We start from the raw sequence: 25,392 nt of genomic DNA on the forward strand, positions 1-25,392 counted from the left end.
TTAACAAAAAATGGCGAAATCTAATATTATGCTGCCATGATTGCTTACTTCCTATATTTTTGTGCATCATTTTAGAAGAAAGGGAATGACCCTGTCTCTATATCCTACCAAACAGAACATAATAAAAAGCATATTCTAAACAAAAAAAATTCTAGGCTCATAGATTTCTTTTAATGTCAAACAGAACTTTCCCACAATTCTCACCAGTCACCAAATATTAAAATCTACGAAAATAAATCACAAACACCCGGTGGACGAAGCCTCAAAAGAAGGAAAAAAGAGCTCGTAGAAACATGTGCCTGTGCTGAATGCAATGTGTTTGTCAGGACAAAAAAAAATGATTTCACAAAAACGCGCTGCTTATGCCAGAGTACACGAACTGTTGCCCAGGTTAAATATGAAATATTCAGCTTTAATATGTTCAATGTACAGTATGTAATTCCAGCAAGCGATTAACCAGCAAACACCATTGCTAGCGGCTGCTTGTGGCCCATTACCAACATGGTTTGGCCAGGGTTACACTCAGCCTTTATAGAAGATGAAGGCGCAATTCAGAAAGCTTTTCGAAGACGTAAGTCAGAGATACCTCTGGAAACAGTAGTCATGTATGCATGAGCTCACACCAAATGATTCGCAAAAATATGCGTTGGTAAATAATTTCCAAGTGACTGTGACAAGATGGACGTCCCCAAGGGAGCATTCGAGGCATGACAAGGCACTTGCGATGCACACCCATATGAAGCAGGTGTATGTTGTGTTGTATAAAATGCAACAAAGCCTGCATTTTTTTCCAAATTTGTTTAGGAAGGCATTGCATCTACGGGAAACATTTTTTATAGACAGCATGAACATATAGCATTATAGATGGCTAGCTGTGAACAAAGGGGTTAAGCTGTGAACAATGGGGGTATTTTTCACCAAGGGGTGGTGAGTGGCATCAAATACACAATAAAAGTTACCTTGAGTCACCTATGATGTCATTCAGATCTCCAGGGTGAAAAACAAACCCTTTATATACTGTTATTAATCTACAAATTTACGTTATGCACCGTCAAACTAAATCATCTGCCCTAGCTTTTAACACCTACAAAAGGGTGGAGGGGTCTTGGGGGAGCAGGCACAGCATGGGATAACTTGCTTCAGCCCCGTGTTGCACCTTTTGACCTGCCAGCCACCCTCAACCTTTCTCTGGCCAACATAGCCATCCTTTGCCTCCCCCAAAAAATATATTAGAAGTACACTTGGCATCCTGCCACCCTCCCAAATCACTGTCAACATTACTTCCCAAATGGTAAAAAAATATACGTGGAGTCCTGCCTCCCTACTCAAATTTGAAAAAAAACTAGTGTTCTGCTATCCACCTTCTTTTCAATCCACTCTTCTCCCATCCACATACGTAAAAGTAATACCTACTCTTCTGTCACTGACCCCTACCATGCTCTGCGACTTCAGTAAATAATACAATGAATACTATAGCATGCTGCCGAGGGCATATGGTTGGGTGGTACATAATATAAAACTGTAGATGGGTAACAGTGAATAACGGAGATGCTTCACTCCAAGGGTTTTTGAGTGACATCGTAGACAACTTGCTTCACTTTCATTATCTACTTATTGTCACCCAGACCCCTCCTACCATTCTATTTCTAGAGAAAGAAATGAGAAGTGAAATTAATCTGTGGACATCTACAGTTTGACATCCTTCTGCATGGTAAAAGTATAGATTTCACTTATCATGCAAACCAACAGATAAGAAAACTGTGGAGACTCAAATGTATGTGGATCAGCAAAAAGTTGTAAGTTATGGATGCATGTAAGCTGTGTAAGAGTACATTTGAGAACATTATACTCACCGTCTCCATTATGATAATATGGCTAAAATTAGTTATGAAAAAATTGAACAATGCACCATGCCATTGAGCAGCAATCAGGACATGCGACAAGGGTGCATTTTAGCTCCATTTTTATTTTTAAATTACATTAGATGGGTACTTATTACAAAATAGAGCCAACATTCCAAGGGTGGGCAATCATGATATACCCGCGCTTTCATACGCAGGTGACACAGTCCTTATAGCGAGGACTGCAAACGGCCTACTGAGTTTAATTGATGGCTTTTGCAAGTCCATGGCCTCACTGGACTTAAAGGTAAATCGCTCAAAGGCCTTTAATATGATCTGCAGGAGCAAAAGTATTAAATACAAGTTCATCGAATAGATGGTGCCCCTATAGATAAAGTAGGTCGTTTCAACTACTTAGGAGTTCCCTTTGACTCACACATAAATGGAGCCCCCTTTTGATGCTGAGATCTCAACAATTTTGAAGAACGATTGAAGCATTGTTTTGTTTCGCATACAAACTGGGGCATAGGCTAGGAGAAGGAGATTCAAAGTCCATTTAAGTAGGAGTGGCCCTTGACCCCGATCTTGTGCACCGCTGCCCCTGGCCACACCCTTAGAGTCGTGACAGAGGACTTCTCTTTGGCCCAGCCCCTTGAAACCCTCCGAGGTTCGGTTTCTGTCTGCCACTGTTCCTCAGCATCACTTGCCTCAGCCCTTCATTCTGCCCGTTTTTATTGTATTCTGTTCTGTGCCTTGTATTGTTGTGCCACTGTTTGCTTCACTGTTGCTGTGCCAATCTTTGTAATTGTATTTTTGACCTCACTACTGCTGCTGTTGTTGTTGTTTCCTGCTCCCACACCCCACTGGTTTCCCGCTCTCCCGCATCCCAACCAGTCCCTCCTACCGCCCAGAACTACTTATGGAGACCACTGTGTTGCCTCCAAGGAGTAGCCCTTGACCTTGGTCTTGTGCATCGCTCCCCCTGGCAGCTGCCTTAGAGCCATGACATAGGACTTCTCCTCGGCTCAGCCCCTCGCTCTGAGGTTTGGTTCCGGTCTGCCATGTTTCCTCAGCATCACTCACCGCAGACCTTTATTCTGCCCATTTTTATTGTTCTGTGCCTTGTATTATTGTGCCACTGTTTGCTTCATTGTTGCTGTGTCACTGTTTGTAATTGTATTTTGGGCTTCACTACTGCTGCCACCATCGTCCTTCTCCTGCTCCCACACCCCGCTGGTTTAACCAGCCAGCCCCTCCCACCTCCTAGGTAAGCTTAACGAAGGAGTAGCTCTTGACCCCAGTCTTGTGCGCTGCTCCACCTGGCCGCTGCCTTAGAGCCGTGACAGAGGACTTCCGCTCAGCCCAGCCCTTTGAGGCCCTCCGAGGTTCAGTTCCCACCTGCTGCAGTTTCTCAGCATCATTCGCCACCGCCCATTATTCTGCCCACTTTTTTGTATTCTGTTCTGTGCCTAGTATTGTTGTGACATTGTTTACTCCATTGTAGCTGTGCCGCTGTTTGTAATTACATTTTGGACTTCACTATTGCTGCCGACGTCATTGTTTTCCCGGTCCCACACCCTGCTGGTTTCCCGTCCTCACAGCCAGCCCCTGCCATCTACCAGGACTACTTATGGAGGTCGCTGCTTAGCCCACCACCGGGACCACGCCCGCACCAGGGACCCTGTCTCTCCTGCCATCATTCGCTACACGACCTCCGAGCTCCAAGCCCTGGACCCCGGAGACTGAGACAACAACTGCTGCATCGCCTCCTCAAGATGCTTGAAGGTCCCTTTACCTTACACCGCTGCTGATTTACCTGCATCACCGAAACTCTTGCAGCGCCTACACAGACAACCTATAACCCTCCTGAACAGCTCAATTGCCTGCTGCTCAACACCCAATCTCTCAGCAAGCACGCCACTGAAATCTGAGACACCATCAATACCTCCAACCCCACACGTGAAGTTCAATACCGAGACCTAGCTCACTCCATCCTCAGCACCCGACATTGCAACCCCCGCGGCTACAAGATGATATACAGAGACCAAGCCAACAAAAACAGAGATGGCATCACCATCATCAACAAGGAGATCCTCCAATGACCATCAGAGGAACCCTTGTCTACAAACCCAGATTCCCCGCCACGGCTGCTGCAATGCCATCTTCGAACTCATCGCCCCCTGGCAATCGACTCCAAGCACTATATATTCCTCGGCGACCTCAACTTCCACCTCAACGACCCTAATGACGCCAACCTCTTAGAAAGAATGAGCAACATTGGACTCACACAGCTGGTCATCAGCCACCTCACACTGCTCAGGGCACACCTTGGTCCCAATCTTCATGGCCAGCAACAGAATCAAATTCAGCCATGCCACCGATCTCAACTGGACAGACATTAGCATCGTCCACCTCTCCATTGCACACTCACCCATTCCACCTCCAACACATGCCTGCCGCAAATGGAGCAAAATGACCGAGACCCAATGGACAGGCGCCCTCAATACCACCAGACCCTTTGCCACCAGCAAACTGGAGCTAGCCATCTGAAACTTCTCTAACTGGATATCCAGCTGTGCCAACACTATCGCACCCATGAAAACGACCAGCACCAGCAAACCCACCAAACACGCCAGCTGGTTCACCCCCGAACTCTGCGCCTTCAAGCGTGACTGTAAGCAACTGGAGAGACAGTGGCGCTAGAGCAGGAACACCTCAAACCTCACCACCTTCAAATCTACCCTTGGCAAATACCACCATCACAGCAAGGAAGCCAAAAAATCCTAACCACTCGCATTGAAGCCAGCACCAATCACACAAAAGAACTCTTCAGCATTATCACAGAAATTGCCTGCCCGTCAGCCACCAAGACCACGATCAGCCCCTCCCAAGCCCTCTGTGACTCCTTGGCGTACTACTTCCACAGCAAGATAGCAGACATTTACAGCAGCTTTGACATGCAGCCAACTGTCCTCGGCCACCTACTGATGCACACCAGCAACTCCAACAGCCACCTTAATGAATGGACACCGCTCACCACGTCAATCGCCACAACCATCATGACTTCCATCCATTCCAGAGCACCAACAGACCCCTCCCCCACCACGCTTCAACCTGAGACAGAAGGAAATTTGCAGCGCCCTCACTGATATCCTCAACTTATCCATCACTGCAGTCACAGTCTGTGATGCCTGGAAACACGCAGAGGTAAAACCCCTCCTGAAGAAACCCTCTATTGACCACAATGAGCTCAAGAACTATCGCCCCAACGAGCTGCTCCCCTTCCTGGCCAAGGTGCTGGAGCGAGTCATTAGTCGCCATCTCACAGCCCAACTGGAAGGACACAACCTACTTGACTCCACACAGTCTGACTTCCGCTTCAACCACAGCAACGGGAGTGCCTTAATAGCTGCAACCGACGACATCAGATTCATCCTCGATCGTGGTGAGAAAGCAGCCCGGATCCTCTTCGACCTCTCAGCGGCCTCCGACACCGTATCCCATCACACTCTCATCACCAGACTCCACCGCATCGGCATCAAAGGACACGCCCTAAAGTGGATCACCTCCTTCCTCACAAGTCGCACAGAAAATCCACCTACCGCCTTTTATCTCCAAACCCCAGGGCATCATCTGCAAAGTCCCCCAAGGATCCTCCCTTAGCCCCACCCTCGTCAACGCCTACATGACACTGGCTGGCATCACCCACAGACTCAAAATCATCTCATACGCAGACGACACCCAACTCATACTTTCTCTCACAGAAGATATCACCACCACAAAAGTCAACTCCCACAATGGCATGACCAGCGTCACCCACTGGAAGAGATCCAACTGCCTGAAGCTGAACACAGACAAGACGGAAGTGCTCATCTTCGGGAAGAACATCTTCACATGGGATGACACATGGTGGCCCACTGGACTCGGACCCTCACCTACCCCCACCAACCACATCTGCAACCTCAGCATCATCATGGACAGCGATCTCTCCTGCTTCCACACCCTCGCATGCTTCGTAGGATTTTCAGATGGATCCCTGTCAACACCAGGAAAACAGCGACACAAGCCTTGTCACCAGCTGAGTGGACTATTGAAATGTTCTCTACACCGAAACATCCTCCCATCTCCTCAAACGACTACAGATTATACAGAACGCCTCAGCCGGATTCATCCTCAACCTCCCCAAACGGACCCCCCACCTCAGAAGCTTCCATTGGCCCCCCGTTCAGAAGAGATGCCAGTTCAAGTTGCTAACCTACCCCCACAAGGCCCTCCACAATACAATAAAAATACTGATTGATTGATTGTCCAAATATATTTTGGTTGCAAATTATGGGCCAGGTGTGTGGAGCTACTGCAATTGTGAAAATAGATTCCTCTGCAGATTATAAGCAGCTCCTGCTAGAAGACCACCTATTTTTGTCATTCCAAGGTGGGTTTGACTTACTTGGAGGATCTAGACGGGCTGGCTCCTCTTCTGCTACGGCTCAAAATTTGACAAACCCAAAGGTAGGGTTCCCCAAAACAATCATCCTAATAGATTTCCTGGCTCTGGATATGGTAAACTCCCTGGTTAGATTATGCCAATGGCACTTTAGCAAGTCTGGGGGGTTTCAGAGTATTTTACCAACCCAGATTCAATAGGGGTTTCGCCTTGGGCCCGGATTAAGCGCAGTTTCTTCGAACAGCGTCACCCTGAGCACTCCACAAAGGCTTTGCAACTGCGTTCAATGGCAAAATATTTTGTGTTAGCTTCCGAACAAGATTTGAAATTGTATCTAACCTAACAAAACTCTCAGTACAAACTAGATTTAATTTATCTACGTCTTGGTTAATTACACTTCCTCTTATCTTTTCCTCTACAGGGAGAGTGGGTTAGAAACCTACGATTTTGCCCTTGTGATAACCGTTCACAACAAAGTATAGTGCATTTTATGCTCTTCTGTTCTTTGTACCAGTCCTTGCGTTCATGACTTGACTTTTAGTTCCAGTCTCACCTCCTCTGAATTTTAAATCGATAAAGAAAAGCATGGTATTTCTCCAGCAGCTAGGTTCGGCAGGTTTTTGTCCTGTTATCAATATTATTACAGTCTCGACAATTATGAGGAAAAGATATTCTTAAACATATGACTGCATACTGTCATACATACATGTCATACATATTATCTATTTCTTGTATTTTATAGCTTAATCTGCAACTTTGTAGGTCTGTTTTATTTGGCCTTTTACTTTTTTAATCATTCTTTTTAACATTTTAAACATATAATGATAATTTTAATTTGCGTTTTTTTGGCAAAGGTATTGTGCGCTCGAAATACTGTGTAATGTACTTTTACGGCATTAGTGCCGAATAAAGTTTAGTGGCTGAGTGACTGAGTACTTTAAAAATGTTGGTCCTTGCCTAGAGCAGAACCTTGAGGCCTAATGCTGAAAGCTCTATATGTGAGTATGTCATACTCCTCTATCTTTGGTAGTAAGTCGTGCCTGTGGCAGGAGTAAAACATACCTACTTCAAGAGACCCCTTTGTGAGTTCGGTCAATGGAGTTTTAGAAGACTCAAAATGAAATTGAGCTTTTCTCCCAAAAACACAACAATAATTTCCCTAAGAAAGGTCAATAAAAATGAAATCAAATATATAAATCACACAGCTGCCAAATACGGCGCCGCAGCGCTAGAAGCAGACTATAGGCACAATAATTGCGTGATGTTAAAGACTGAATAACCACGTTTTAAGCTGGTATCTAAACTGGCTTTCTTTAGCCATTTAATCAATAGTGTGTTTGATTTATTTGAACAGCTATATTACTCTAAGACAAAACAAATGGGGAGACAGAGGAAAACGATGGCATGAGTGTAAGGCTAGCCGGTTTGTGGCCAGCCACAGCTGAAGGAACTGCTCGCCGACCACAGTCAGCTCAGTTTTGACAGAATAATGTACAACTCAGTCTGGTACTTATTTTGTAAGCATCCGTAGACCAATAAACACGGAAGACCAAAAAACGTTGTCCAAAGTACATTTTTCATTTAACGTAAATAAATGGTGGTTGACTTATTAATTAGAAACACTAAGGAATTCGCCGCCGGAGCCAGGCTAATCCGATCGGGTGCGGATGCTGCCAAAATAAATGTGGTACCTTCCTTAAGTTAGCACTGGGGATCAAATGAATGAAAAAAACCCTTCCATCTCCCAAGCCGTCACTTACTGCTGGAAAACAAAAAAACCCGATCCTGTGCTGGAAATGAATCAGAGGGCAGCCCATCGTTCGGTAGCCAGCGTATGATTCAGCAAAGCTTTCTTTAAAAAGTCCCAAAGCTATTAAAAGCCGGTGCTCAGCGAGACCTGCTCTGTCCAAAGCATCTGCGAATGCCGGCAGCCGGCTCCCGCTGATTCCGTCAGCAGCGCGAGGCGCCGCGAGCTGCAGCTTCCACTCTCAGTGAGTGACAGGGCGGGAAGCGACAGTCACAGGCGCATCACAGAGCACCTTCCGTCCCTGAGTGAAAGGTAGGACGCCAGCGTATTTGTGGAGAAGTGGCGACATTCATGGAGATGTGTGGTAACACATAATCACCCATGCGGTACGGGCAGAAGGTAAACGTATTGAGATGCTGACTGGCAGTTTCAGGACACCTGTGACTACATTTAAAGAATGTTTTTTTATTTAATTTCAACAAACATATTTCAGAAAAGGCCGAACATCTCAGCACACATGAATCTTTCATTATGATGTATTTTGGCTCTTGGGGTTACTGTGGAAGATATTTGTTTGTGTGTGTCTCTCTCTCTCTCTCTCTCTCTATATATATATATATATATATATATATATATATGTGTGTGTGTGTGTGTGTATATGTATATATATATATATACATATACACGCACATATATATATATACACGTGTGTATATATATATATATATATATATATATATATATATATATATATATATATATATATATATAACTATATATAGATAGTTATATTACGTTGTTTTGTAAAATAGTCGGTTTCATCTAGATTTAGAGCAGATGTGTATGAAACAGTAATACTTTGCGCCTGTATATATTTAATTTTTTTCTCTTAAATATGTGGACTTCACAAGATTTGCACCCTTAAAAGGAGTGTGGCAATAAAGTTGCGCAAAGCAGGATTTGCAAAAGAATTTTAGAAAAAAAAATACTTGTAGTGGGAGAATTTTCCAGCAAAAAAAAAAAACATTTTTGTAGGCGAGTTCTTCTATAAGCTTTTTTTCTCCGAAATTGCTCTTGCCAGGAAAGCTTCGAGCAGTTCCAAACTTCCCAACTTCATCAAGTGCAAAACTTGTGAACAAAGATTTTTATCGGGGCTAGTAAGATACACAAAGGCAGCAATGAATACCAGCTCCACAGTTCTGCTTCCAATTACATCGGAGACCTAGTGCGAGGCTCCTTATGTAACGAACTAAATGTACTGGCTAAAAAAACATGGCAGAGGCACGAGGGAGCAGGAGGAAGGGAAGGAAGGCACCTCATCAATGAATGTCACGAGGAGGGGTCAGGACCTTTGGTTTGTTTATATGGGCTTTTTTTATTGAAATGCTTTTATGAAGTATTGTATTCTGGTAGATAAATTAGTGAAATACCAATAAAGTCGGGAGTAAGTGTAGAACTTGAGGTAATAAGGTTGCCACAATTGAGAGGGTAGTTCGCACCTTTGGACTTACTCCCTGACCCATAAATTAGGAACAATTTGTGGTTAAAATGTGGATTATAGCCAGGACTTTCCTTAATTTGAGGTAGTTAAATTGATCTCTTGGGATAGGCAATTTTTTTCCCAAAGTTGGGGGCCCAAGATTTTGAGCCATCTTCTGTGTTTAATTTATTTGGATTTACATTAACAGAGATAGGATGCATTCGTGGACCTCAGGATCCTCTGAAGTCGGTATCATGAAACAAAGTTAATAAGTCTTGGTTTAATATAATACCGCATGCAAGCAAAGGCCATCAGAAACTATGTTCCGGAGTCATAACACATGAAAGTCAGACCTATCGGCTTTGCCTCTGCCCAGCTGTGGTGGTGTTGGTGGTGTGGTGGTGGTGTTGGTGGTGTGGTAGTAGTGCTGGTGTAATATTGGTGGTGTTGTGCTGGTACTCTAGGGATGGCACTGGTGGAATCTGTAGTGGTGGTGGTATGGTATTGCTGTGATATTGGCAGTAGTGTTACTGGAGCTGGTCACAGCATTAGGGTTATTTATGGTGGTATTGGTGGTGGTTGTGGCCGCAGCAGTGGTGGTGGTGATGTACTGGTAGTGGTACAGGCAATGGTGATATTGTAGGTGGTATCAATGACGTTGCTGGTATTGGGCATGGTTGTATTTGTAGTGATCATGGTACTGTTGTTACTGATAGTTTAAAAAAGAAGTCCAAACGCCTGCTCATGAACAGCCACCGGAGACAATAGTTCTGTAACTTCTAAACCTTTGGAATGACCCTTCATCCTTGTCCTCTCATACCTTGATGCAATCCGCTTTCTGTTTAATATGCGGATGTTCATATCCATTTGCCTTTTAAGCTTTTAATGTTTTTGCATAGTTTTCTATGGTTTTCTGCCTGCTAAAGTTCAACCAGCAGACGTCATAGTACATTGCTCTGGGACCGACCGGGTCAGTAATCTTATGCTCGTTCATGAATAGACTGGTGAGTCAATAGCTTTGTAGCATCACTTACATTTTTAAATGCTGCTCACATCTCATGTTCTACCTGTCCTTCGTTGCAAGCTACCTTTTACGCAACATACTGATGATGATCTACCTTTGTCTGTAATCTGCTTTTACTTTACTATTGTTACGTTGATTTCAATTATACCTTCCCACTGTACCCTAAACTAGCGGGTGATGATGTACAGTGCTCTGATATCCTGTCGGGTCATGTTTGTGCTTTATAAAACTTTTCTAAAAAATAATAGTAGTGTGCTGTTGTTGGTGGTGTGATACTGTGGTGGTATTGGTTCTGGGTTTGTCTTATTGGCGTTGTTGTTGGTGAATGTAGTAGTGTGGTACTGGTGTTGTGTGATATTGGTGACGGTGTTATTGGAGGTGTTGGTAATAGAGTTATTTGTGGTGGTATCTGTTGTGATTCTAGCGATGGAGGTTTAGGTGGTGGTATTGTTGGTGTCTAATGCTGATGGAACCGGTGGTTTTGTATTGGTGGTGGTATTGGTGATGGCGGTATTGCTCAAGTTGGTGGTACTGGTGGTGGTAATGGTTGTATTGGTGGTGTAATTAGGGTTGGCATTGTTAGTGGCACTGATGCAATTGGTGCTATTTGTATTTGTGTTAGTGTGATATTGGTGGTTCTGTGATGGTGGTATTGGTAGCAGAGTGCTTCTGGTGTTGTAAGATATAGGTGACCGTGTCATTGGAGGTGGTGGAATAAATAACGCTGCTACTTTGGTGGGACTGGTGATACTGGTATTATTGGTGGAGGTGGTGTCTATTGCTGATAGTATTGCAGGTAGTACTGGTTTTTGTGATGTGGTGGTGGCATTGGTGGAATTGCTAGTGACAATGATAGTGGTATTGCTACTGATAGTATTATTAACAATGGTGTAGGTCATTGGTGGTGGCTTTGGTACAGTATTAGTGATGTGGCATTGTCGTGTTAGTGGTATTGGTAATGTGTGCTATCGATGGCTGTGTCATAGTGGAGGCAGGACATATATTGGTGGTGATTTGGTATAGATGTTAGTTTGTTAAAAAATAAGCAATTAGGAGGCTGTGTTAGGCTCGCACTGGAGTCTTGACAAATGCATTGAAAATGCCTGCTGCAGTCACTAAAATGGTCGTTTTCTGTTTGTATACAATGAATGAGATACAGATTGGAATCTGGGAAAAGTGTGATGGTAAAATGTACTTATTAGGTTTAAAATAGTTCCTAATGCAGCACACTGCAAGTAATCCAGAGGAGGCAGAAATATCCACCAAACAGACGGTCGAAGGGAGCTGATCCAAAGCCAACTTTATTGTAAACAAAAGGCCATGCACACAGCAGTGCTGTTAACCCAAAGCTTTCGAAGAAGAAAATATAACTAGTGGTTGTACACTAAAATCCTCATATGAGAGGGATTTTTTTTTAGGGTTTCATGGTGCTCTGGTGTAAGATGTAAAAAAACACACTTCTGCAAAGAATCTGTCACAACTCAACTCTATGTGCCTTAGAAGTTTTGCAACTCTATTTTGGGAGGCAGTTGTTATATTTTTAAATCACAAAATAATTTTTTTGTTAGATAGAAGAATTCTGGGTGTTGTAGTCCTATTTTGTTTCCACTGGACTAAATATACTAACACACCTGAACTCAATAATTTGTAGGTGAAAATCCCTGGACTGAAGACATTGATCTTAATTGACCTGAAGGGAGGTGGCCATCCTCCTTCGTACGCCTAAATCTGTATCATCCTTCGGTTCGATGTATGAGTAGATTGGATAGCCTTTTAAAAATGTGCACCAAAAGAACCCTTGTAATGAAGCATTCCTTCTGCTCCTGATGCCAGGTGCTACATTAAACATCGACCCATCACCAAAACCATGCTCCTGCTGAGGGCACAACGTCAACAATGTGCATCTCGTCCACAGAAATCTTTAATAATGCAAGTGTTTCCCAATTTGAATTAGTTCCCAATTTCTGTGTGCATAAGTACTGTAGAAAAACCTATGTGATCACTAATGGTTATTATAATTTTAATTGTTTTATATAGTGTGCACTGCATAACGTAATTGCTTCTAGGCACAGGGCAGATAAAAGATCCGTGATGGGGATTAAACATGGAGAACAGGCTCGTAGGGCGGTTGTGGAATGTCTTCCAGTATTATTCGAAGTGGGTTTTCATTTTTTTGTAAATGTAAGGAGGTTATGTTTCATATTTCATCGGCGAAGCCAGATTTACAGCAGCAGTACTGGCTAGAGAGCTAAAGTAAACAGAAAGTAACGATTTCTTGGACGCCATGTTTCTAAACATACACTTAGATAGTTTCTAATTTTTTCCAAATGCAAGTTCACTTTCAAGGTATTTTGTATTTAGCACTTCATATCACAGCCTTAGTCCTGCCGTTTCCAAGCATTGAAAATTAAAGATACAACTATTATAGGGTTGATTGTACTAAATGTACTGGCCACAGAAGCATAAACAAGTAAGTTGCCTTTCCAGGATTCAAACGCGTTGCCTGTGGATTTCCACAGTGAGCCTCAATTCACTGATCCATTTTAGGTGAACTGAAAGTGTGCACTTTTTTATATTTTTGCTTTTATTTTGCAATTGGAATATATAAAAGTAATACTTTAAAAAAGAGATGCTGTAAGGGTGGTATTTACTGAGATTGGATTGCCACTGTTTTATAACCTTTTCACTTCTAGTTACACTGTGAAAACTCTCAGCCCTTGCTGATGGTCCCCTGGACTTGTATCCGATAGAGTTTGTTGGACTTTTCCAAACTTCTCGTCACTGAGTGATGCAAGCCTGGGTATTGGTAAGCAGTTACTCAGAATACACACTGTAAATGATCACAGGAAAGTGCTCGTTTCAATTTTTGGTGCTTATTTCACTTTTTATGTCTGACCGAGAGACATTTTAGATGTCTCACCATATTCGTGCTTTCAAAAATAATCCAAATAAAAATGCATCATATATATAGAGGGGATTTTAGTCAGGCCGCCTCCGCCACTGGTCTGCTCAAGTAAAATTCAATTTTTCTTCCTTCCATCAAAGCATGCAGCAGTGACAGTAGGTCAGCTCACTTCATTCATTGGTTGTCTTGCACTGTGAGTGACTGCATTTTTCTAGATCGCATATACACAGCCACCTGAAAAGGAGCACACCTCAGTGCCAGAACTGGTGTGCGTCTGCTAGTGCGCCACTCTTATTTTGATACTTTTGTCTAAGTCTGTATTGCCGGTTGCAGAAGTTTGCAAATAGGAAAACTGGGCAATGGCAGACCTATTGGCTTTTACCAATGCTTCTTTGATTTGTAAGACTACAGCCAGTATATATGAGGCTATTGCTTTCTGATAAGGAATCTCTTTTATCAGTCCTTTCAAGGAGCGGCCCACACAAATGGTGGACTTCATTTGAGAACCATCGCTGGCACCCTCGCTAATAACATACCCCAGTTTTTTGGGTCTTATTCGGTAAATGAAAAGTGACCCACAGTTCTTGAAGGAGAGGAGAGCATCACTAAACAACTCCCCAGTCCAGTGCCTTCACCCCAGAAACCCATACCCCTCTGAACTAGAAGCTCTATCTCAATTTGGACCCCACAAAAAGTGAGGTCACCAGAATACCATCCTATAGTTTTGCTTCTCCACCTCATGCAATTTTTTACACAGGGCTGGCCATTATGTGTTCCTTTCCACTCAAACCTTGAATGGGTTGGGGAAGGTCCGTCTGCTCCTTATCCATTCCCTTGTCCTGGGCGATTGGTTATCAGGAGAAATCCCAATATATATGTGAATCTCATCCTTCTGTGCTGTTGGTATTAGAGATGACAGGAAGTCAGCACTTTGCTATGACAGCCCACATGGAATGCTTCCCTGCCCCCAGTGGCATCTGGCATCTATGGGGAGTGGTGGGGCGGGCAGATGGGTGGTGGGTAAACATAAACAAGCATTGGCATAGCCAATAGGTCTCGCTTTTGGGACCTTATAAGTATTTAATTATGCAGCACAATATACTTGGTGCAACAACATTAACTGTTGCATGGCTAAACCCTTATAAGGTCCCAAAGGCGAGACCTATTGGCTATGCCAATGCTTGTTTGTTAAAACTTCCATTTTAAAATAGTTGGCATGTACGTGCAAGCAAGGGGAATATCAGTGAGGGAAGACCGATCCGTGAGTGAGGTAGGGTGCAGCGAGTAGTGACTGACTCAAGCAAACAGCAAAAGACCCCCAATATAATACAAATCTTCACTGTCCTGGTAAAGGTCAATAAGCAATTAACAGCGCCAACATCTCCCTGTAGTAGATATAGATGTCCTGAGGTTTCTTCAAAAGGCTAACAGTGCGGGGGCGGGGTGGGTTCTTGACTACATTATGTCAGCCTCCCTGAAGTCCTGTTTAAAGTTGGGTTTTCTCTATTGAGGTGCACTGGCCCCAAAGATAAGATCTGCCTGAGGCGGGAGCCCGGGCCAGCGCGCGGGCTGAAGAGGGAAGGCGCAGAGGCGGGAAAAGTGCTTGTCAGAGAGGGAAGTGAAAAGGGCGGGGGAGCGGGCAGAAAACGAAGCACGGAGAAAAGAGAGTAGCAGTAAAACACGTAAAGGAAAATATTGAAGAAAGGAAAAATAAAATGATGAGATAAGATAAAAAGAGGTGTAGAGAAGATGAACAGTGTTAATCCCAAAGAGAGAACTAGGTGACAGAGAACATGCAAAATAAACACGATAAAAGAAGAGATTCGGCAGGGGGCAAATGGAAAAGGCATGTATGAAAGAACCAGAGAAAACAGACATACACAGCGATATCAGGAGATTCTAACACTTTATATACTTCTTTATATATTGTAAAGTCATCTAACCTGCGTTTACACACATCAGCAAAATCCGAGCGAACCAGAAGATTCCCTTTTCTCTGTTTAGACTGTCAAACAGTCAACAGGGGCAAAGGTTGTTGCGCGCACGTCAAAACCTGGGTTCGTGCGCGTTCCTCTTCCCCAAGCACGCGCTAGTCGGTGGTAGATACTAGCCTGGAGCTTCACAGTTCACCTATTCCAAGGGGTTATTTCAGTGCGTGCACGCAGTTACACAAACGCCAGGTTATGTTATTATTTTCTTATGTGGTTGCCGATTGGCTGTGTAATTATTTGCCTTTCTAGATGATATGCGACTGCCTGTGCTCCAATCACTGTCTTTGTCAGCAGATAATGCATGTTTTTTCGGTGCTTCGAGTTCAGAAGTCTGTGCAAGGAAGTGTGCACGAGTAAGCCTACATAAAACGTATGCCCGTGCTGTACTGCTTTGGACATTTCGAGGTAACTGCCAGCTGTATGTGACCTGCACGGATCTGGTAACCTCCTTGATTCGGAGGATTCTGTTCCATGGTCTGTGCTTTTGGGACCATAACTTGTCGAAGCTCTCAGATGTGGGGGGAGAGGCTGAGGTTTATTTTCATTTTGACACATCCAAAATTCAGCGTGTGGCGCATCAAACAGATCTGACAGCGGTTGTTAGTTAATGACTTGTCTGGGCTGTCCATCAGAAGCAAACGCGCACATGTTGGAGGGGCACCGTTTCTCAGTGAATCTGCAGCTGTGTGCTGCAGTTGCTCACATACTCATCATGGCCCTGAACATCCAGGACCTGATCCCATTAGTATAACTCCTGCGGTGTGTTATATAATAGAGCCTGTGTTTACATTTGAGTGCTTTAGGGGCTGGGGGGTATCCTCTGTTCTTATGAAAATGTGGTTGATTGACGTTTAAATATACTTGTTTTCTTATAAGTGATGGGAAAGTGCAGGTTAGCAAAACAAAAATCGGACTTCTAAAAGGAGACGGAGAGGGCGGAGCGAGTGGGGGCGCAATGGCAAAAGTGAAAGCAACTGCAGCGTCCCGCGAGTTTAAGGGTGCCCGCGAGCGATGTGCTGAGCGCATGACGAGAGAGGTAAGCCAGATGGCGCCTCTGCTCGTTACTGTGTGCGTAACCGCATGCTCGAGGCCACACAGAAAGCGTGTGGTTGGATTTTTGAATGCCCACTTACTAAACGTCTCGCCAGAGCAGCGTATGCAATGGCTCAGGAGCGACCTAAAAATAAAAAATAAACACTTACCAGAGACACGTCCGACTACGATCCCTTCCTTGCTACACGTCTATCTCCAGCAGAGCAAGCCCTTTAGAAATGCCTTAACCAATCTTGGCGCTGTTCTCATGCTGTGAGAGCAGTGCCCTGATTAGAGGGAGCTGCCTCACTCACCGCTCCCAAGGACACTGGAGCCCTGCACTTATTCTAACCCAACTGTGATAAGACAGATGGATTAGAGGTTTCAAAGAGCACATGTCTAGCTGGCCATAACAAGACAGCTGGCAAAAAAGACATGCACACTTTGAAAAGTACTGAGACAGCCCACCCTCCTCTCTGCTGCTGTTACTCAGTAGCGGACCCACCCCCTACCTGATGCGAGCATCAGGACGGGGTTATATTGAAAAATAAAATGGTAATAAACCAACTTTATTACCATTTTATTTTTCAATTCTGGGGCATTTTAACCAGTGGGGCGATGCTCCTCTTCTCAAACGGAGGAGCCGCCCCTGCCTCCCTCCTTCTTCCATCTAGGACCACCAGCCGCTAACATTCCCTCGGGTCGTTAAGGGCAAGCAGACCCACCACAAAGGCAATCTGGCCCAGTCTGCGGCTGCTCCCCTGGATTCCAACCGTGAAATAAAGAAACGTTCCTGCCATGCTAGCTGTGCCAGCAAAAGAAACGGGCATCCCATCATGGCAAACTCAGACTCATTTGTCCTATACATCTTTTGAGACGGTAAAGTATATGAAAACTGGTAAAGGCGAATACTAGCATCACCTTTGGAAGACATGGTTTCCTGAATCTCTAAAGTAAAAAAAGTAGGGCTTTAATTTGGCAAATACATGTAATATACATGTAAAACAGGCAATATGTACATGGTGCCACAAAGGGTAGGCACAACAGTTTTAAGTCCTCACTACCCTACTTCCTCTATAGTGCACAAACATAATCTGACAAAAATCATTTGAAAATGTAAAAACAAATTCTTCATACACCAAATAACATTCATGAGCTTAGTAGTACTGCGAAAGCAAATTACACACTGTTCATAGTACTGCCAACTAAATAAGCACAAGAGGGAATGGGAAAGAGAAAACTACAATCAAATTATCAAAATGCAAGGTGTGCTTATGCTTTTGGTGGGAATATACCTGTGAAAATTGCTGTAAATATGCATTGTGCTTCCTGCATCAAAGGTAACAGCAGGTTACTTACAGCACTATGGCTGCTATCAAATAGGAACTTTTGTAGCAGCAAGCTGGCTTTAAGCAAATTGCAAGGGCCACAAGCCATGAGAAATGTAAGAATGCATTCCTTAGTCCTAAACTAATGAACCAGCAATAAACATACGTCTTGCTATGTTGAGTTTTGCCGAAGCTTTTTGCAGATGCTGCACATCAATGGCAAAAAGAAGAAAAAAAGATGGCAACCACGTTATTCTGCAGGCACGCTCATAAATTACCATTAACGTGCATGCCTACAGATTGTTATGGGTGATGTTTTTATTTTATTTTTTATATACCAGTCCAAGATGGCAGTTATCACTTAGAGTGGTGAACAAAACAAAACAAATTGTGGGCGTAAAAGTGATTTTTAGTCAGAGGAGGGGTCCAGCAGTACATGCCAGTTGTCGAGCCATCCAAAAAATGTCAAATAAAGCTTGTATTTAAAGGACTGTGACAGCATAAGCAACAGAGAAGCAGGTAGGGGAAGGTTGGGGGGAAAAATAAGCAGCGTTTGGTGAGGATGGAGCTACATGAAGTACTTGGGTTGAGGTGATGATGAAAAGAAGAAACAGCACACAAGGGAGAGAACAAGTGGAGCAACATGTAGCACTTTGGCAGGATGGGTATTTGAAGAAGGGGAAGCCACGAAAATGAGCGAGAAAACACATACACTCTCATGGAGTGCTAAAGGAAGAAGAGAAAAGTAGTTGGCTAAATGTGAACAGTGGAAGGATACAAGTCAGGCACCCAAAAGGAAGGTACAGAGGCTATTCTCCAGGGGAGGGACACGCACAAGAAGAGGAAGGCAAGGCATCAAATAAGAAGCAAGCACATGAGAATGACAATAAAGCCAACCAATGGTAAGCAATTTGTGGTCTCTAAGCACACTGTAGGTTTTTGGCATGATTCACAAAAAGTCTTTCGCAAACAGACAGCTAAAAGATGTCTTTAGGGAGGACATAATGACCAGTGGGCCACTTTGGGAGCACTGCCGGGGGCTTTAAGGCTCTACAGTGGTATAGCAGGGCCATGTAGTAACCAGCATTTACTGGGAAGCTAAAATACTCATTTGTAGAACACTAGTTGGAAATCTGATTGAAATACGAGTGGGATTTGGCCCAATCCACAGCAGAGCAATTTAGGGGTCTGATAGCTGCTGCTGGCTTGTGTAGGAAGTGCCACACTCTGAAGGGCTGGGATTCTGAGCAGCAGGTGTACTTTAAGCTAGGAGAGTCAAGTTTTGGTCCTTGAGGGTTGCATCGAGGCAGGTTTCCCATGTGCATATTCTGTAAATTTAAATCATTCCCCTGTGCAAAAGGTAGTAGTAGCACTAAATTCCTGTGTGCAAAATTTGAATATAAGATTTAGAACTAGCCCTTGAGATAGGAACGGTATGAGTATATTCAGTGCAGTAAACAAAATAGCGTTCTCTATCCTGGAGCACTCCCATGCAAAAAAGAGCCGTCTATTGCCCTTTTTGCAATTATTTGGTGCCACCCACCATTCAGTGCGCACTTCTGTGGGCCCTACGGTTAAATTGCATTATATAAACAACAGTCCTAACTTGAATACCAACATTGGGCCACCCTGCTTGAAGAAATCTGGGAACATTGCCAAGCATCACTACGGTGAACCTTTTACCGAGGAACACTGGAAGGTAAAATATACACTTTTTCTGTTTACAATAACAAAACATGCACCAACAAATATCAATGTAAATGTATTCCTACGCCATGGGTAATTGTGCCCAAAAATGAAGCAGGGTCCACAAGCAATCCGAAGTTGAAAGGTCAGAAAAGAAGCATTCACTGGTCCTTGCTGACTTACCCCAGGCACTGTAACCCTTTCCACCATGCCGCAATAGAACAGTAAAGTCAACAAACAAGTGAGAGGGTAGGTGTGTTGGGTAACCTGTGGAAAGGCTTAACCACAAAAGCATCAATATGACGTTTAAGCAAACTATTGTTCATTCGCAAAGTATTCTCTCCACAAACAAACAAATCTAATTAGTACAAATAAAATGGTTGCCACAGTTATGGCCAAGGAACTGCTATCAGAGAATATGGCACAGTCCAAAATGATATTCAGGTGAGGCCAAGCTGTTCGCCTGAGGCAATATGCTCTGACTGCTGAATCAGTGCCATCTTAATGCATGGGCACGCTGGGCGGTTTCCCGCAGTGGCGTAGCTAGGGTGGGAATCTGCCCCGGGTGGCACAAGTTTTTGGGGCGGTGGCCGTCTCGGGCGGCAACAACCCCCCTCGCTCCTCAATGTGACTGCCGCGGGACGCAAACACAGAGACCGCCACCGGTGCCCACAGGGCTAGCTACGCCATTGGTTGCCCGGGAGCCCCGCCACAGGTGCCCATAGGGTTAGCTACGCCACTGGTTGCCCGGGAGCCCACAAGCATAGGGGCCCCATGCTAACATATGCACCGCGAAGAATTTAATTTTGTTGGAGGTACCAATAAATATAAGTTTATTTTATCCATAATTTACAGTATTATTCCTGTTAGTGGTTGTGTAGCCAGGGCCCAGTGCACTGCTTTGCCCAGGGGCCTATGATGCTGTTAAGACGGCCCTGCAAAGTATGTGATGATCAGTCAGCTAGCCTTGCACTGGAATAATGCTGGGTGCCTCTGGGTTTGGAAACCCGACATTTTGCAAAATAACAGCGATGAAATCGGTATTATTTTAAGGCATTCTTGTCAGTCTGTGTCTCCTCTATAAGTCAACATCCAGCTGGTAGGCAACAGACGTGGTGTTTTCTATGTAAACCAAAACAACCCCAAAAGATCATAAAAAGCCCAAGCCTGCGAGTCTTGCTTTCAACAGGCACAGGATGGGGCCTATTTAAAAGAAAAAAAGCAAGAAACACTAGTAGATATCGTACTCTGTAGAGAAATCCAGACCAAATAATTTACTTGTGGTCGTATCACTGATATCAGGGACATCCACAGTAAAAACAACCCACCCGCCATGTTGCCCTATAGGCTAGTCCGAGCCAGGGTAGGAATTAAAGGTCTTTGGGCCAGATGCATCAAACGGTTTTGCCTATTCTGTGTCTATGGGAAAATGTCTTCATGCATATGGCCCCTAGTCTTCCTGCGAATGTTCTAGCAGGGCTTGTCAACCCATGGAAGAACATGCAGTAACCTAACCAGGTCATTCAGAGTTTGACATTCTTTTTAAAACTAACCACATTTTGTATTCGTTCCAAAAAAAAAAAATCCGCCAGATTTCACTTGTAAGACATCGCAAAGTAGAACAGGCTCTAATTCCGTTTTCTGCAGCTAGAGAGGAGGGGGAACATTCAGTGTCACCCTGCAGTAGAACCAAAACTGCATGTTATCCCTCATTCTGATATATGTAACTATGAATGCGGAGGCAATAGTGCCCTGTGGAAACATTTCAAGGCAAAAAATAATGGCTTTTGTGCTGGATAATTTGACCCTCCAGTCTTCCTGCGGACCATAAAGTGATGCATAGGCCTAGATTTACTAAACAACAGTTGGATTCCACACACATATTCTATGGACAGGGCTTAATTTTTGCAGGTGGTGGACACATGGACATATTTGACTTATTGATCCTCAGCAGACTTTGACCCAGTGCAAGAGAAAAAGGCTAAAAAAGAAGAAAAGAGAAGGAAGAGCGAAAACAGTGACACAGATAGAAAGAAGGGATGACAAAGAAACTGCAAGAGTGAGATACCTTAACAGGAAGTGTTGGGTGGGGGTATTGGCATGCTCTAAAGCAGCCCATTTAGCAATGCCGGAGGCAGAACCTAAGTTAAACTTTGGGACCCTACTCTTTTTTTTCCTACCGGAAATAAGGTACTGTTTTAGGGATATTTAAGGTTTGGTGCTAGTGTGGAGAGTGGTTTTCACCAAAGGCACTTCCACCAGCAACTTTTAGGGAAACTAAAACGTAAGTCCAGGCCACCATGTCATGGAATCTTTTTTTTCCCCAGAAACAAATACCGAAAGTGGAGGCTTATTTTTTTAAAGAAAAAAAGAGTTTTTATCCCAGCACACGGAGAACACGTTTTTGCACATGTTCGTGTCCACCAAGCCTTGCAAGGCAATTGCACACTGGAAAAAAGAACTTAAAAAAACAACCACGAGTATGCTGGTGAGGTGGCAGGCATGCAGCAGTTTGTCTACCAGTGCGATGTTTCTGATGGTGAAAAAACCAGCTGATATTTCTTCGCTATCGAAAAAGCCGTTCCAACCACCTCTTCCTCAACCAAGAGTTTGGCGGGCAAGTAGTCCTGCAATTTTTGGCACATGCCCTGTCAAAACATACATTTAATACCCCACTACTTGATTTATGAAGTTGGAGTAATGTGTACACTCCAGCAAACATACAAAAAATGGTGGCTTTTCCAGCATAGACAGAGAACCTAGTCTATATATACTGATAGAGAGGCATCCGATAATCTGGGAAACCATTCAATTTATTTGATGGTTGACCTGACTAGAATGTTAAAAATTTTAAGGTACTTTTGATTTACTGCTGATTGAATGGGGCAATCATCTTCAATAATGTTTAAGGAAGCACCGTGGGTCTGGCTCACAAAATATTTTCAGGTTGGACATTTTCACTGACGACTGTAAAAAGTGAGATTTCTCAAATCCTGTTGCAGAGAATCAGGATTGATTACAAAAATCAAACTTAGATTTCATTGCCTACCAGGCAACACTTTCTGATATGACATATTTTCCTCTGTTAGGCATATAATGAGGGTGGGTTCATAGGTGTTGCCAGAGGACTAAAAGTGGTGGCAAGAGGCAAAACGGGGACATTCCCATATGTTGTAAACTGAGGATGGTAATTGTGGACAGGAGTTCAAGCAGCACATTAATAATAATTTGATGTATTGATGAAGTCGATGATGCGTGGCATGTCAAAAGTGCCTTCCTAGCTACTGGAAAACTCACTGGAAGTTACATACAACGATCTCCAGGAAGCCAAAAGAGAAAAAAATGAAGGAAAACAGAGAAATAAAATAAAAGAAGGTAGAAGAGAAAGTAAGAGGCAGGAGATGAGTGAAAGAAGCAGTGTGATAGATAAGTAGAGACTTGTGAAGAAGGCGGTAATGAGGTGATTCCATCCTGATTTTCTATAGAATATCTGAAATAATAGAACGGTTAGTAGTGGATCTGTAACTGCAGCAGATTGAAAACCTAGGAGACCCAAGGAGCCTCTTACAAAATAACTCTCTTTAACGAGATTTCCTGGGGTCTGTTTCAGACAGGCAGAGATAATTCCCACTTTACTGGTTCATAAAGTTAGTGATGGGTGACATTGATATGTTTGCGCATTCATTATATGGATGAGGGCATTGGGTGAGGCACAGTCTTGGGCCTATCTGACTGCTGCTGTAGGCCAGGTGAAGGTGAAGGTGGCTAGAAGGGTTGGTTGAAGTTCAGAAAACACTCTCAAAAAAGTTAGACACATCATTTCGAAGTGATCCTAATTAATGTGTCAGGAGGTGGTCTAGCGTGGGCCACTTCATCGTTTGAGGGACAACACTGTAAAATGACCCTGCTTGCTTCCATTGATCTGCTAGTGTTTTGTAGTGCTTAGTTTTAGCTGCCGTTGAGGATTTTCTAATAAATGACTTAGCTGATCTACTTTCATAGAACAATACACCAGTGCACACCTGAAACAGTCACTTTTATCCTTTGTGCAATTATGCTCTTTCTTGTCCATCAATGTACTTATATTGAGATCGACTTCCAGTAGCTACTGATGTTGAAAATTCAAATTTTATTTCTTAGACCACAATGATCCACAGCTGACACGCGTTTCGCCCCAATTGGGCATCCTCAAGGCTCTTAGTTTGCGTGTTATACAATGATCTTTTCGTGAACGCTGCTTGTTTTATTAAATCCAATGTTTCCCACAATATCGTTCCACTATCATGTAGTTCCAATCGTGTCACAGATATCAGACGTGATATGATAATCCTTCACCATATACCAATTTTAGGGAGCCATGATAAGTTCCATCTCTCCATCGGTATTTTAAAAGTCCATTCTGTGTGCCATTACTGAGCTCCGTAATGGCACACAGAATGGACCGTCACTGACATCTTAGATAAGAAAAATAAAATGGTTTTAATGTATGTTGTGTGCGTGCATGTGTGCGAGAGTGAGTTTGGGTGAGAGAGCGTGTAAATGTGATAACATGCATGTTATATATGGGATTGTGGATGTGTGTCTAAATGATTGAGTAAGTATAAGTAAGAGTGAGTGAGAGAGTGCGAATGAGTGTTTCAGGGTGAGAGTGAGTGCACAAGAATAGATGGAAATGAATGAGTGCAAGTCAGTGCTAACAATAGAATGAGTGTGAATAAGTAGATGTAAGTGAGCATGTGTTTTTATGCTTGCAGACCTGCTGTTGGACCTGGCATGCTTCTTGGCTTCCAGAAACCCCATTGACTAAATGTTGGCTCTAGAATACTGGAGGCAATACTTGCATATGGGATACCCTCTGCAAAATGCTACTGCTGGCACTCTGTAGGAACGTTTTGGCACTAAGCACCCATGAAAAAATGCCAGCGCTGGTCTCCTGGAGGAAATTCTTGGTACAGTTGACACCTGTGGCAAATTGCTTGTGATGGCACATCTTGGCATATGGGAAGATAACTGTGGCAAGGTCATAAGGCCATCCATGTCAAAATGTGGTCCTTAACATACTATACATAACCTTTGACATAAGGAACCTCCATAGTGCAAGAAAATCATTATTAGGGAAATTCTGGCACTGGCATATTGTATGCAATGTTTGGGCAAAAGAGCCACCATGGCAAAATGCTAGTCCTAACAATGGAGGTAATTTTTTACATAAGGGGGCACCCATAGGCTATTTTAAAAATATAACTGGGTGAACTCGTGGACTTTCAGATTTCAGAAGCTTGGCACACCATGAAAAGATTTTAATATTTAGTGAGTGTTTTTTTTAGAGCCTTTGGCTTTTTAGTGAATTTATGTGAGAATGGTGCATTAAAATGCACTAGTAAGGCCCATTTACAAAAAAGTTTCTCAGGGAAGAGAAACCCCCACCCTTTGTTCTCCTGTAGAAGAATATCATATTAGTTATGCAATGATGTAACTCCAGCAATGTTATTTATTGTGAAGTCATCAGGATTAAGGTTATGTGACATCACTTTTTGGGACGAGGCAGGGTCAAAGGTCATATGATGACTCTTCCGCTACCCCTGGCATTTTGGTGAATCGACGTCCATGGATGTTTTCATGTTCTAAAAACACTCTTTGGAGCAATGATGATGTTCACAGCCAACCCATGGATCATACTGTAGAATATTATTTTACATGCTTCTGGAGATGAATCAGAGGAAAGATCCATCCGCCTTTAGACCAAGATGGTACAATAAAATCTATTCCTTTTCACCTCTCTGTTATGTTATGCGTATTTGTAAGTGCAATATCGCCCATGAGGATATCCTGCACTGAGCATGTGTGTGTGCCTATCCCTGCGTGTGGGAGGTTGATTAATTGAAAAGCCGGGTCTTCAGCTTTTTGCAGAATT

The 25,392-nt window shown here is 43.5% G+C and overlaps 2 protein-coding genes across 4 annotated transcripts in view; one reads left to right on the top strand and one right to left on the bottom strand.

Annotated features, from left to right (window-relative positions):
- NT5DC1 (5'-nucleotidase domain containing 1) overlaps positions 1-25,392 on the bottom strand; it is a 1,423,540-nt gene that overhangs the window by 932,877 nt on the left and 465,271 nt on the right. The window lies entirely within an intron of this gene.
- COL10A1 (collagen type X alpha 1 chain) overlaps positions 8,144-25,392 on the top strand; it is a 184,283-nt gene continuing 167,034 nt past the window's right edge. The window contains exon 1 of one of the 2 annotated variants that reach the window (XM_086927338.1): positions 8,144-8,344. The gene's annotated coding sequence lies outside the window, so the exon portion shown is untranslated. The remainder of the gene's footprint in view (positions 8,345-25,392) is intronic. The other variant, XM_086927340.1, reaches the window with a different exon arrangement.

The sequence above is a fragment of the Lissotriton vulgaris genome, chromosome 6 (assembly GCF_964263255.1).
Source record: "Lissotriton vulgaris chromosome 6, aLisVul1.2, whole genome shotgun sequence".
NCBI lineage: Eukaryota > Metazoa > Chordata > Amphibia > Caudata > Salamandridae > Lissotriton > Lissotriton vulgaris.